This window comes from Astyanax mexicanus, chromosome 6 (assembly GCF_023375975.1).
Source record: "Astyanax mexicanus isolate ESR-SI-001 chromosome 6, AstMex3_surface, whole genome shotgun sequence".
NCBI lineage: Eukaryota > Metazoa > Chordata > Actinopteri > Characiformes > Acestrorhamphidae > Astyanax > Astyanax mexicanus.
This window is the reverse complement of record NC_064413.1, coordinates 32,676,477-32,692,132: the sequence shown is the minus strand read 5'-3', so window position 1 is coordinate 32,692,132 and position 15,656 is coordinate 32,676,477. Positions and strand designations below refer to the sequence as shown.

Here is a 15,656-nt window from a genome sequence, read left to right as displayed (position 1 = left end):
TGAGCCTGTCTGCAGGGTGGTTTGACTTCCTGTGTCAGCACGGAGCCCCATGAGAACCCACAGGGAAATCCCTTCGCTCTCAGGTGGCTTGCTGGTGGCCTCCGGACCGCAGATTTCTGGGTTGGATCTGGCGGATCTCTTTTTCAGCTGTACTTTAGCTAAACTTAGATGGAATAATGCTTGGCTTCGTAGATTGTAAAATAACCTTAGATATTTTAACTAGGATAGCTAATATTAATATACTTGAAGATTAAATGCACTAGTCTAAGAAAACTAACTTAAGATGACTAAACTAACAGTCTATCCTTCCTCCATCTCTGGGCTCCCTAACCTCTCTCCTCTAACTGTTTTCCTCAACTCATCTTCTCCAACTCCTTCTCCCACTCCTCCTCCAACTGCTCTGACCTGAACTCCCAAAACTCAACTGGCAACTGAACTAAAACGGTGTCTGCCCAGTTTACTATTAGTCTCTGTGGCCTGTTTGGCCCCTGAGCTATGATTGGCCCTGTGGCCCAAATGTCTGTGTTTTGATTGGTCTAGGAGCAATTTCAAACTTTGGTGGGGATTCACAAAGGGCCATAAACCCCCCCTCCTCACATGGTCAACATGCTTCAGCATTTTTCTAATAGATCAAACCAAAAGAAAACTCAATTAAACAGTGGATCAAAATACCTTTTTCAGCATATCAGTTTGTGAGGATAAATTCAGGAAACAAACAATCTTACAATTGAATCACAATAAATGTAATATATATATATTTTGCCCACAAACAGTTTTGTAATACTCAAGATAATCTTAGAAATACAATGATGGATGGTACTCTGTCAGAAAGAGATCAAGAGTCATGTTATTATTTAAACCCAATTAAATCACTTAAAAGAAAATACATGATTAAACCACTGATAACCAAATAAAGCTATATTATCAAATGCTAATTAAACCTTGTTGATTCAGACTTGAATGTGTAGGAGAATTCAATCAGGACACATCCAAACACATATACCATATACCAGACACATATACCATTATTTAGTAAACATTCTATAAAACACCTTTTTTATATAGTCAATATATATGTATTTTAAGCAAAATCTTCTTAGTGAGAAATTCCTCCCCTCTGCTGTGTTTAGATAAGCGGCTGTCGTCGGAATTTACGACCGTGGGGGAAGTTGGTGAAGTTGGTGTTGGGAATGTAATTTCCAAGCTAAGAGCATTCATTTTAACTTCATGAATCTTATTTCTAAGTGGTTGCAGAAAGCACAAACCCCTAAATTGGTATAATATATTTGGTGAATTTACAATTTCCAAGGCATTCATTAAGTTTTGAACCCTCTCTCAAGTCCCGTAGTCCCGTCCTTGTCCTGGTGATTGGGCTGTTGGCAAAACCACAATTGTGCACAGTTCCAGATGTTTAAACATTAACGGTCCTAAATCCAGATTTACGACTGACAGCGTCTGAAGGAATGTCAAAAAAGAATTTAAAAATGTTTACCCTGACTTGCATTTAGGGTTCTCGAGCGAGGCTGAGTGAAGAAATAGTCAGGAAATGTCATTTTGAAATTTAAGGCTGTTTGAAAAAGATAACTCCAAGGCTTTTAGAGTGTTCTGGGGGTTGAAGTTCCTTATAGACCATAAAGTGGGGGTAGTATGTGTGTGTGTGTATGTGTGTGTGTGTGTGTGTGTCCAAGCGATGCAGGAATCCTCTGTTTAATCCACTACACCTCTGAGAAAATACACTTCTTTTCAGAGTTTGGAGTGTGATATCCTTTAGACTTTCATTTGGTGTAATATATAATCTCAAAGGTGAGGGATGGTAGTGTATAAAGTACAAAGACATACTCTCAAACACAGAAGAACACACAGCCACACACACACACACATACACACACAAACACACACAAACACACACACACATACAGGTCCTGTAATTGCAGCCTTCTTTAAAGAGATTTAATATGGATTGTGTCACCACTTCTCTTCACGCTGTTTCCCATATGTGGGTGGAATTAACGAAGGTATAATTATCCTTAATCTGCACTTAATGATTACCTTCCCACTGTGCATTCAATCATTTAGCCATTCATTTTTTCAATAGGATCATTAAAAAGTCTGACAACAACATTTGTGTTTGTATTTCTGCATTTCTTTCTATAATGCTTTTTAAGACAACAAGTAAATGTGTTGAATTGTGGTAAATTTACATTCAAAGAGCAATTCTTTTTTTTACAAAACTTACTTTGTTCTAGCAAATGTACATGCTCTAATAATAATCTTCTTATTACCATACTATTTTCACCTTTTCACTTCTGCTTATTACATGGATAGTCCTTTCACCACAATATCCTGTCTTCTTTTTTTGGGTCCTTGTGCTGCTTAATGGCTTCTTCATGATATCTGCAAATGGTTCCATCAATCATGTCTCTGTCTGTCTTTTTTCTCTTGTGATTCTTATATTATAATTCTTCTCAAAATTTGCTCACTTTCTTGAAAAGACCAGCACATCTAATCTTTAATGCACTTAACAAATCAGCCTAATTATCATGTGTGGCAGTAGTGAAATGCACACTGTCATGAAGATACACATCAGCAGATTTAGACTGTAAAATATATTCATATTAACCATCAGAATGTTGTGATTTTAAACATTTTGTGATAGCTAGTATCAGACAGACTGGTCTAAATGTTTGTATAACATGTATTATATTGGGAATTTTCAGCACAATTATTAGAGGTATTACAGTTATTAATGTTTACTCAGAATGATGCTATAAAGATGCAGTGAGAGGTGGTTCTGTGGACTGAAATGTTTGATGAACTAGTTGATGAACAGTCAACAGAAAATGAACAGACAGGTACAAGCTGAGAGAAAAGCTACAGATAACACTTAGATAACACTCAGATAACAACACACAACACATTCAACCTTGAGGCAGATGAGCTACAACAAAAAAAGTCTTTGTCTTTTTTCAGTCAAGAACAGAAAGCTGAGGCTGCAGTGGGCACTGCATCCTGTCACGGCAAGGCAAAGGTCTCATGAATTAGATTCCTGAATGCAAAACGGGTTTATTGTTCTTCAGTGGTCTCCCCAGTCACTGGATCTAAATTCAATAGAATGTGGTACTTGGTAGAACGGGTGAATTAATGTATAAATTAATGGACCAGAATCTAGCGATATTTTCACATCTAAAAGTCAAGACCAGGGTTTGTGTATTTGTTACATTATATTACATACATTAGGTACAGTTAGTTTTGGTTTCACACTGCAGTTTGTGAGTGGATTAAAGGACTTTTCTACATGTCCTGTCATCATCACATACTGGATGGGGACTGCCTCTCGCTGTACATAACATTGAATAGTTTTTAGAATGTTGTCAATTCTGCAATTAGCCTTTTTAGATTCTTCATACCAATCATTGTCATGTATAGGGAAATGTATAGGGAAATGCATACATAGTGATGATGTGAGCCCACATGGTCATGATGGGATGTAGCAAAGTTCCTTAAGTCACTCAATAACTGCAGTGTGCAGCCGAAACTAACCAGACCAAATACAGCCCTGGAAAACATTAAGAGACCATTTCAGTTTCTGAATCAGTTTATCTGATTTTGCTATTTATAGGTATACGTTTGAGTAAAATGAACATTACTGTTTTATTCTATAAACTACGGACAACATTTCTCCCAAATTTCAAATAAAAATATTGTCATTTAGAGCATTTATTTGCAGAAAATGAGAAACGGCTGAAATAACAAAAAAGATGCAGAGCTTTCAGACCTCAAATATTGCAAAGAAAACAAGATGATATTCATAATGTTTTAAGAGTTCAGAAATCAATATTTGGTGGAATAACCCTGTTTTTTAATCACAGCTTTCATGGCATGTTGGCATGTTCTCCTCCACCAGTCTTACACACTGCTTTTGGATCATTCATCTTTCTCTTGATTATATTCCAGAGGTTTTCAGTTTGGTAAAATTAAAGGAACTCATCATTTTAAGTGGTCTCTCATTTTTTTCCAGAGCTGTATGTGCAGTGTCAGAAACACACAAAGAAACATATAAAGACTTGTACCTGTAAAAAAAATGCATTTAAAGTACTTTCAAGTAAACATTTAGTGGGAAGCATGGCAAGAAGAACTGTAGGAGATCCTACCCAGTGTTAGTACAGTCTTCCTGACATAGTTTTCCAGCTCCATCAGTATATGGTTTGTTCAAAAGAGTAAGAGGTATAGATTAGATAGAGATATAGATAGAGAAGGCTTCCAAAATTTGTCTAAAATCCTGAAATACAGTCTTGTTTAGACTACATGCTTCTTTTTTTACTTCAGATGCTGGTTCTGTATCCCTTATGTTACAAGATGCACATGAAAAGCGTATCCTTTACAGAAGACTCATAGTGCAAATTCCTTTTCCTGACTTCCCAATTCTTGCATAATGCTGCTTTAAGTAAACTTCAGCTTCAGTATTGTAATTCTTAATTAGTATGTATACTGGGCAGTTAAGGTCAAAATGTATTACAAATATAGACACAGATAAGCACACTTGCTTAAATCTTCATAGTAAAAGATTATATTATCATTTATCATGTGGAATTTTTTTAATTGCATTTGCAGTATATTCACTTCTGCTATTTCTCCGTTGATTTCTTTTGATGTAAATGTAATATAAAAAAAAATAGATGTTCTACAAGAGTACTAATGCTGCTACTGCTGCTACACAGAGATCTGTCCTCACTGACACAGTGAGCGGATGCAGAGGCTCTGATGGTGTTTGTAGTGTCGCTCAGTTTCTCTCAGTGCTAAGCGGCTCTTAGGACGTGTTCCCACCGAGGGGGTCCACAGCTCCTTCTGTCACGAGTCAAGCTGCATGTCAGCACGTCTTCCCTCAAACTACCACCATCACTCTGTGCTTAGCTGAGGATTTATTGAGCATTCTGTACCCATCGCTCATTCGGAAAACACCAACACCTGCGGGGGGGGGGGGGGGGGGGGGCGGGGGGGAGTGTGTGAAGATCCTTGACGGGTTGAATAGATGAAGAAGAGTGTGATGTTGAAGGAAATTAGTCAATTTTGAATTCCAGATAACCTTCAGCACAGATTAAAAGTATGGGATAATATAAAGTATGGGATGTTGATGAAATTTGGCATGCTTTAAATTGTGAAGGTAAAGGCAATTGTTTTTTTTGATGAGCAGAAACTGGCAGCTAGCTCTGGTTACAAACACATTTTATTTATTTATTTATTTCAGGGCGTGTATTAAATCCTGATAAGATGTTGTACTAGACGAACCATGCCTTCACAGTTCCACATCACAGCTCGAAAACCTGAATAGCCAGGAAATAGAATGGGGGAGATAGGCAGTGAAGTGCAGAAAGCTCTTATGTGAACTCAGCCTGAACTGAAATGTCTTGCTGGGTTTTGAAAGGAAGAAATATGTCCAGAACCTTCAAAGAGCTGAGGGTATGACAAGGCAGTCCTACAGGACAGTTTTATACATAATTAAGTTATATTTGTATCAAAATATATGATGAAATACATATATTGCTGTCTGAATATTATAACTATGAAAGGGTTACATAACCTGGACAGGGTTAGCACAGGGTTATAGTTACATTTTTTATAGCAGAAAGAAAAAAAAAATCAATGTGATGAACTTAGTTGAAGAGTATGATCAGGCCTTGACAAGAGTGCCACCTTGTGGGCATTTACTGTAGTTGTCAGTGTTGAAATTTAGGAAGATCTCACAAGAGCACTGTATCTTTATTTAAAATACAGTGCACTGCTGTAATACTGAAATGATATATTCCCAATACTGTTTAATTTGTGATTTATACTGTTACATCTCCTGATTTATTAATAGACACATTTATATGAAGTGTTGAATCTGCCCTTCTTTACAATACTGTCTTAAATAGATATACAAAAGAAAATAATAACGCTACTAATGTTCTATGATTGGTGAACTGCAATATTTTGTATTTTTGATTTTTTTTTACCAGCAGAGGTATAATACAGACAAATATACAGCTCTGGAAAAAAAAAATAAGAGATCACTTCGGTTTTGAATCAGTTTCTCTGATTTAGGTATTTATAGGTATATTTTTGAGTAAAATGAACATTGTTGTTTTATTCTATAAACTATGAACAACATTTCTCCCAAATTCCAAATAAAAATATTGTCATTTAGAGCATTTATTTGCAGAAAATGAGAAATGGCTGAAATAACAAAAAAAGATGCAGAGCTTTCAGACCTCAAATAATGCAAAGAAAACAAGTTCATATTTATAAAGTTTTAATCAATATTTGGTGAAATAACCCTGTTTTTTAATCAAAGTTTTGTGTGCATCTTGGCATGTTCTCCTCCACCAGTCTTAAACACTGCTTTTGGAACTTTATGCCACTCCTGGTGCCGAAAGTCAAGAAGTTCAGCTTGGTTTGATGGCTTGTGATCATCCATCTTCCTCTTGATTATTTTCCAGAGGCTTTCAATTTGGTAAAATCAAAGAAACTTAGCATTTTTAAGTGGTCTCTTGGTTTTTTCCAGAGCTGTTAAACAATATGAAGTTATATTTTTAAGCAAAGAAAAATGTAGCCTTCTGACATATAATCTCTAATCACTTAATCAGGAATATTATACAGTCAGTACTAATGCTGGATTGAATCTTCCTTTGCTGTCAAAGCAGCCTGAATTCTTTGTGGAATGGGTCGGAAACATTCCTTTGAGGTTCTGGCCCACACACACAGGCTTTGACTGGGTCACATAATTCCCGCAATACTTTCCTTCTGCAAGTTTCCTCTTCTTCCACATCCCAAAGGTTACACCACCTCCACCAGCCTGGACCCCAGACAGGGTGGATCCTTGGTTCCATGCGGTTGTCTTCAAATTCTGGATCTGCTATCTGTGTGTCTCAACAGAAAACTGAGATTCATCAGACCAGGCTAAGTGTCCTGCTGTTATATGCATGTTTCTCATGGTTTGATTTTGTTGTGAATTCTGAGACGCTCACCAAAACTGCACAGAGTGGTTTTCAGAGTACACAGACTGTCAGATCTGTCAGCTCACACAAGTCTGGCCTTTTTTGTGTTGACCTCTCTCTCAAAACAAGGTGTTTCCATCTGCAGATCTGACGTTTACTGAATATTTTTTCTGTCTTTATTACACCATTCTGAGTAAACACCAGACACTGATGGGCTGAAAATCCCAGGAGGTCAGCTGTTCTACAAATACTCAAACAGCCCATCTGGCACCAACTATCATGCCATGCCAAATCTCTCCTCAGCTCACATTTTCTTCCCAAACTGTCAATGTGAATGGTACCTGAAAGAGCTGGCCTGTATCTTTGCACTGCAGTAAGATGAGGATTTGGTGTTTGTAATAAAGTGTTATACACAAAAAAAATGGTTAATTTATTCTTTGTTACATGTAATATACACAAATAAAGGTGTCACAAACTGTCACAAGAGTATAAAAGCTTTTAGATCCCTAAAGAACTATTCTGTAAAGCAGGGGTCTGCAATTAAGATATTTTTCAAGCCATTTTGTTTCGGGCAAAAAAAAATAAAATCTTTTGGAAAATAAAGTTTATTGAGATGGAGTACTACAGACTAGTAGCTCTCCAGCCCAGAGGATTGTTGAACCCAATTGCAGAACAGCCGAATTCAAAGCGGGTAAACCCAAGGAGAAAGGAATAAATAATAATAAATAAACAAACTGCTCCTCACACAAGATCGAACATGTGTCATCAGGGTCACGGTCCAATATGCTACTGCTGACTGGGCTAGTGAATAAGGACACAGCCAAGAAAAAAACGCCCTTATAAGGTGATAGGGAGCCCAAGAACGAGCGGAAAAAGAGAGAGACACAAGGGAGGAGCCAGGGGAAGAATGTAAAGAAAAGCTCGCCAGAGAAGCATTTTATTATTTTTTTTTTTCGTTATCATTTATTATAGTTGGAACAACCTCATGGGCCAGATGTTTCATGCTTGCGGGCCACATCTGGCCCAAGGGCTGCCTATTGCCGACCACTGCTGTAAAGTATACATGTAAATGTAAACCGTTTCAAGAAACTTTAAAATCTTGTAAAAAAATTTCACCAATATAAAAGGTTTTCATTCTCACACACATCTGATTTACAAACAGTAGGAAATATGGAAACAAGAAGTGTTCTAAATTATCATTATATACAATAGCAATAACAGAGCAGCAGTGAATGGTTATTGAATAGTAATTAGTTATATTTTTTGTACTGCATTTTGGTATATTTGTATTGTCCTGATTATTAAAAAGAAATTTCTTCAGGAATGTGTGAAAAAAGGAACCTAAATTTTATTCAATAGAATTTTATTTATATAGCCCTTTTTTACAACTAAATTTTACAATTAAATGTCACAAAGCAGCTTTGCAGAGATAAGGGTCCAAGCCTCTTTTGACACAGCACTACAGTGATAGGGCCAACAATGGTAAGCTGGTGGAAACAGTAGCAAAGAAAAAATATATAATCATATTAAGAACAAGAAACCTTGGGAGGAATCATTTTATGCTAAACTTTATTTATTAATATGTAGTTAATACAAATGCATTTAAGTGGTGTTGTTCAAGATGAATGTTGTTCATGAAATTGTCTTATATAATATTTAATTTGTGTTGACGGCAACTGTACTTCACTGAAATTTAAGTTTGGGCAGCTTCAGCATGTAGGAAATGAGTCAGGAAGAAGAAATTTAGGGAGGGGATGGATGGGGCAGGGGAGAGTTGAGAAAATTCATCCTGACATGTGAGAGAAGTCCAGGTGATTTACAGGATGTAAAATGGAAAGGGAAGGCGCTTCAGGCATGTTTCTCCTCCAAAAGAAAACTTATGAAGCTGTAACCATCATACACACCTTGATTACATCCAGACTGCTATATTGTAACTCTGTTCCAATTGGGCTGAGCCTCCTTTAGGTACAGAGCTCAGTGGCAAAGATCATGGGAAAACCTAATTACAAAGTTAAGAGACTCGTACTGGATCCCGGTCCATTAATAAATGCATTTTTTAATCATTACATGGTTTGGTTCCTGATTGACTGTCTGCTTTGTGATCCAGATACTATTCTTCATATTCGATCTGGTCTGTTGATGTCCATTTGCTTTCTGATTGTTACATCAAATTACACATTTATGATAAAAATCTTTGTAGGTTTAAAGTCATGTAACTCTACCCCGCTCTATATCTTCATTTGCATCTTCTTTTAAGAGATCTTCTAAGCTATGCTTAATTTTTTTGGTCTTTTTGCCATAATCCAGTTCAAGTTTATTTGCACATCATGTCAAGACATACATACATTGAAATGCTTGAGGTGAGGCTCAGATAATCACTTTACAGTAATAAAACAGTGCAACGTATGCAAAAGTGCAACAATAACCAAAAAAATAAAATAAATAAATAATAAAATAATATAAAATAAAATACTGTAAAAACTGTAGTGTATAGGCAATTTAATCCAATAATATATATATATATATATATATATATATATATATATATATATATATATATATATATATATATATATATATATATATATATATATATATATATATATTATTGGATTAAATTGCCTATACACTACAGTTTTTACAGTATTTTATTTTATATTAAATAAATAAATATATATATAATAAATATATATAATATATAAAATATATAAATATATATAATAAATATATTAATAAATAAATCATTGGAAATGAAAAGGTGTGGGGGTCAATTAGTGTCAAAGTCTCACAGTTTGTTTAAAAGCCTGATGACCTGTAGGTAGAAACTGTTTATTAGTCTGGTTGTTCTGGCCTGGATACTGCGGTACCTTTGCCTGATGGCAGTAAGGTTAACAGGCTGTGTGCTGGGTGACTGCTGTCTGACCTAATCTTTTTGATAATCGTGTTATGTACAGCCAATAATATATTTATGTTAACTTATATACTGTATACGCATATTAAACATATTGTGTATGTAGTTTTATGCTGTTTTAAGTTAACAATAATATTTTTTAGGCTGACATGCTCTGTTCAGAACTACGATGACTTGACTCAAAGAAACCTTTTGGGTACCCTAATGTTTCTTTTCCTTGATTATTTTAAGTATTTATAGAATGACTGATGGAAAACATATGGTAAAAGGTTTTAAATAAATCCTTTGGAAAAATATATAGTACTTTGTTATATGTGTATGTATAAAGGGTGATTTATTTTCTCTCTTATTCAACTATAATTACTAACAAATATTATTACACTATATGAACTGAGTTCCTTAATACAGAAATTATAGATCTAATCTTTATCCTGAGAACTTCTAACATTAATCCCTAGTTTCAGTGGTTACATCTGAGCTTTTTTGTGTAGGATTAGACTCATTTCTACTTTGTTTTCATTATTCATTACTGTGCATCTATTATATATATCTTTATTTCATGTTTTTGCTGTAGTTTATTGTTTTTTTTATTTTCCATTGGAGGCTTGGACCAAGACCTCTGTACAGCTGCTTTGTGACAATGAGTGATATTACAAGCACTATATGAATAAACTGAAACCAGATTATACATTATTCATTGAACTTGATTATACATTATTCATTACACTTGATTCTACATTATTCATTACACTTGATTATACATTGTACATTATTCATATATGTAATACCAAAATAAATATTTAGAGATATTATTTTAAATACACTATTGAAACAAAAGTAATGGGATATTTCTAAATCAACAGTACTTTTAAGAGAGTTTATTCTGCTTTTGCGGAAGAATCTGACTGTACAGTCCAGGGAAAGTTTCTACTAGAGTATTGCTGTGAGGGTTTGATTGCAATTCGTGACATGAGCTTTATGATGTGCAATAACTCTGTTTTTTAAAAATATACAATTTATCTTACAGCCCTACTAGATAAGCAGTATTTGTGCATTTGCACATCTGTGTCAGCAGTGGTTGTTACTGAAGGTAGCTTAATTTGAAGGGGTGTCCACATACAATCCAAAATCCAGTTTTTTTTTACAAAATATCTTTAAACACAGTTTATTGATTCCAACTTGCCCTTATTAGAAATGTGCCTTTTAAAACATTACTATTAGATCCTTCTTCCAAGCCAGAGAGTGAACAGAGAGTGTTCTCGTAAATAAGCTTGGCAAAACTTTCCCTTGTAAGGCATTTTTCCTCATTGACCTCTACTGGTACGGGATAGGATATAGGATTTATGTCCCCATGAAGATTAACTGCAGGTCCTACTCTGACAACTGCCTAATTACCCAAGTCTAATTACCCAAACAATTTCAGGGAAATAAAAGCCTCACTATTAGATAAAAAATATCAGCAGTTCACACACACAGTGCCGTTTATAGTGCCTAAAAAAGGAGACAAAGAGAGAGTGAGAATAACACTTGTTTATTAATGTAAATTTCACAATACATCAACATCAGTCATTTTATTACACACTGTTTTAATGTTTTAAGTAAATGTCAGACATTCTTTCTCTCATCTGACTCTGCAGTAATGGTGCTTTTCCACTTCACGGTACTAACACTACACTACCCAACTCGACTCTAATATGCTTTTTTGCTTTTCCATTAGACAAATCTTGTAGCTGATACCTGGAAACGGCTACCTTTTCAGTACCCGCTTGCTCATGGTTAATATAAAAACACACCTTTATATATAAATATATATATATATATATATATATATATATATATATATATATATATATATATATATAAAACAAGATACAACACTGCTCTCTAGTGGTCAGGGTTTAAACACAACATTAAATTAACCACTTTACATTAAAAATCAATGCTATGTTTTGGAGAATCAATGCAGTATTGCAAAACCTTATATCACAATACTTTGATATATCGAATATTTCCATTTAGCAGTCTCCACTGTTACTATGTTGTCTCTCTGAAGATATCATCAATTACAATTTGGAGTATGGGAGCTGTGGTAATGGAAAGCTTATTTATTGATACACAGTAAAAGTAACAGTGTTAAACCAACACTTTTACGCTTTTCAGTGTTTCATTAACAGGGGCCAACATAACAATATTTTCTATTGTTTTATATTTTATATAGCGTACTGACAATATACTTTTTTTAAGCATTTCAAGCATACACAAATGCTTAAAGAATACTGACCCAACAGCAAATTTCATTACAAAGACTGTTAATAGTCAAATTTAATTGGATGAAGGAAAGCGCAATTTGAATAAAAATGTGAATAGTTTTTAAGAGACTGTCACATTTTGTCACTGTCACAACTTTACATTTTGACTGGGGTCATGCTTATGAAGCTATATATTATTATATCTTGTAATGTGGTAAAAATATAAAGTATACTGCTAAATTTACTGGGTACCAGGTACCAAAAAGCAAATAGAGTGTAGATTTGAATAATGTAGGTACAACGCAGTGGAAAAGCACCCCATAAGACCCATAAAGAGTGCTAATTCAGGCCAGAGTGAGAGCTGAGCTCCAAGAGGAGTGCCAGCTCAGAGGAGACACTAAACGGACACTTTTTTGGCAAACATTTGATTCATCCATGATTCACATCTAGACCTGATCTTAACACAAATTGCTAACCCAACTGTTACAATGACAATGTTCAAAATGCAAGCTTCTGTAAGTCTGTTAAGATCCCTTTGCTGCTGGCTTAGAGGTGAGTAGGTAAGTACGTCTTCAGTTCAGTAAAAGTAAAAACTAAGTTCACAGTTCAGTAGGATCAAAAACGATGAGGTTTAGTGAGGTTTAGTGGGTTTTTTCCGTTAGCTAAGAGCTGACGGGCTATATATCCAAGCCTGGTGGTGCCTGGGGGTGACCTCATCTTTGTTGTTTCCTCACTGACGTCATGTCAGCTCTTGGCATTCCTTCAGTGCATGTACCATTGCTCTCAATGTGAGATTCTATCACTTGTCTTCTTCTCATTATCTTTCACACAAGTTAAAATAGCTGCATTAAATGGTTTTCAATAGCTGCAATCCTGCTACACATATTTAATGTGCACGCTTGACTGTTGGCTCTTCTGTTAATATAGTGTGACAATTGCTAAATACTAAAATATTAGTCCCGATAAGTAATATACTTAATTATTGTTTAGTAATTGGTTTCATTCTGGGCTCTTCCTATTGAAAAAGCTGCTGGCGACATCATTGTATGACAAATCTTTGTGTCATAGAAATCATCATCATCATCAGTTACATATCAGTCACTTCATCAGACTGAGACTTCACTTGAGACAAAACATGAGTCTGTGAGTCCATCTATCAGTGACATCAAACACATCACACTCTGCTGGTGCCATTGGTACCACTCCATATCACACAAAAAAAATGACGGTACCTCTCCTATCTCGAGACGGTTAGCCGGTTATCCATCAGAACAGGGAACTGAAACACATGTCCAATATATCTTCAAGATGATGGATGTGAACGGTGCCAAATATAACATACACATAATAAAAGCATGTGGGATTGTGAGAGATTGAGTGTATTTCGAACCAGACAAAAGTAAAAAACAGAAGCTGATTTAAAACAAAAAAAGTCTTCATATTTCTTAAAACAAGCAACGAACTGACATGCAACTAACTAGAATACTTACACAACACATTCAGAAACTGCACACACTCACCACACCTATACGCTGATACATTGCCTCTCATGGGTGCATGCGTGTATTCAGGCACATTAGAACACACATTCCAATATATTAATGCTCAGACTCTTTTGTGAACCACTAAAAACATCAACCAGTGGACAATATGCACAAAGGCATTGACATCATGACGTGTGTAAAGGCAGAAGCCAACACTGTAGCCCTTTGGGTACAAAAGGAGCATCTTGATGATAAAAGCAGGCATCATAGTTAGCAAGGACACATGATTCACTTCATTAAAGCCTCTTTGGCCAAAGGTTAATAACTAACGTTGTAAATGAAATACTGAAATAGCTAATCATTTCAATCCACAGGAGGTGGAGTCTAAGGCTTCTCTAATACTTTGACTCATTGAGGTATTAAAAAACAAACAAAAAAAATTATGAGGACGCTTTAAGACATTATTTGCTCAAAGTTTTGACTAAGGTGGATAAGTGCCTTGATTATGACAAACTGTGTTGGCCTGTGTTGTAAAACTCTACGAGCCACCTTCATCATACACCTAGAACATTCTATCATATGTGCCTGCATGTGAACAGGGTTGGCACACAGAGACTGAAAGTGGTCAGGGGAACATCAAGCGGCAGTGTTGGAGGCACACAAAAACTCGATGATTGCAGTTCGCATAACAACTCTTATGGAAGGTCTTGGGATTTAAACACTGATCATGAAGAACACTGACTAAGGCTAGAAACATACTCAATGCAAGGATGCAAACACAAAGGTTAATGCCCAGCCAATTCTCTGCAAATGCACAGTCCTGCTGTACAAACTCAACATGTTTTTAAAAATGTGAATAAAAAACTGAATGGAGCAAGAGGGCAAGATTTAACAAATAGAATGCAGCTAGTGCCAAATTATGAGAGTAATGTAAAAGTGGTGTATAAATAAATTATAAGGTATTAAGCCATGAGCATCTCTAGTAATTTGATACACAATTTGTATTTGTTTTATTTGTATTACTTGACTCACAGCGTATACACAACAGTAAACTGTTGTTACTCTTACATCAAACCCTTCCCAACTACATTAGGGATTTTCTTATAAATTTGCCACGTGTGTCTACTGTTAAAATGATAGAAAGAATGGACCTTTCATGACACACAGCATTCTGAAATGCCAAATTAAAAGCTCATCTGAAAAATGGATCTCCACGGATACTACAAAACTGTCTGGTAGGTTTGCACTCCTAGACACGAAAGTCTTCAGGGTGGGACAGAGATTTCAGCCCTCATAAGGTGGCATTTAGCACAGCTTAGTGCTGGGCGATAAAACGATATCGATAGTTATCGAGGAAACTATATATCGCGATAAGTCGGGGCGAGAAATTCGATAAACTAAATTTTCTATTTCCCGTTTAAGTAGCGTTGTGAAAAGGCGCAGCACGAGATCAGGCAGCACGCTGAACTGCTGCTCAGCCCAGTACAACCCCTCCCCTCCCCTCTCCACCATCCCCCTCCGCCCCACCCCCCGAGCCCCTCCACTCTGAACTCCTCACATAGCGGCTCCTTCTCTCCCATTTACTGGATAAACTTCATTTATACTATTCAGCGGCGCTACACTGGAAAACTCACCTTTTAAATATGAGGCATGCGTCTCCAAGATATTTAGAGAGGTGAGCTTGTTCAGATTTCTGAAGGCAGGTAAACGCTGCTCTGTTTGCTGCTAGTTAGATTAGCTTGTCTCCAGTTTAAAGTTAGCGATGTTTAGGTGTAAAAGGGATCTGTGCAATCTGTCATCATTAGCTAAGATGCTTTCACTGCTTTTTACATTCTAATAAACTAATGGGTAACGCACGTTAGCCGTGTTAATCCACGTTTCGTGTAAATTAAGGTTAACTTCAGCACGAGTGAGGGGTTAGTATATAAACACACAGAAAGGAAGCACTTTCCATCTTTTTTCCTAACTCTCACTGTTTCTGTTAGAAAACCCTGAGGGCAGCATTCTCCTCTGTCTTTGTGTTTTATAGTTTTTAACA

The 15,656-nt window shown here is 35.9% G+C and overlaps 1 protein-coding gene across 1 annotated transcript in view; it reads left to right on the top strand.

The window, feature by feature from the left end:
* Positions 1-15,656, top strand: part of ptprub (protein tyrosine phosphatase receptor type Ub) — a 595,528-nt gene that overhangs the window by 521,627 nt on the left and 58,245 nt on the right. The gene's annotated exons all lie outside the window — the stretch shown is intronic.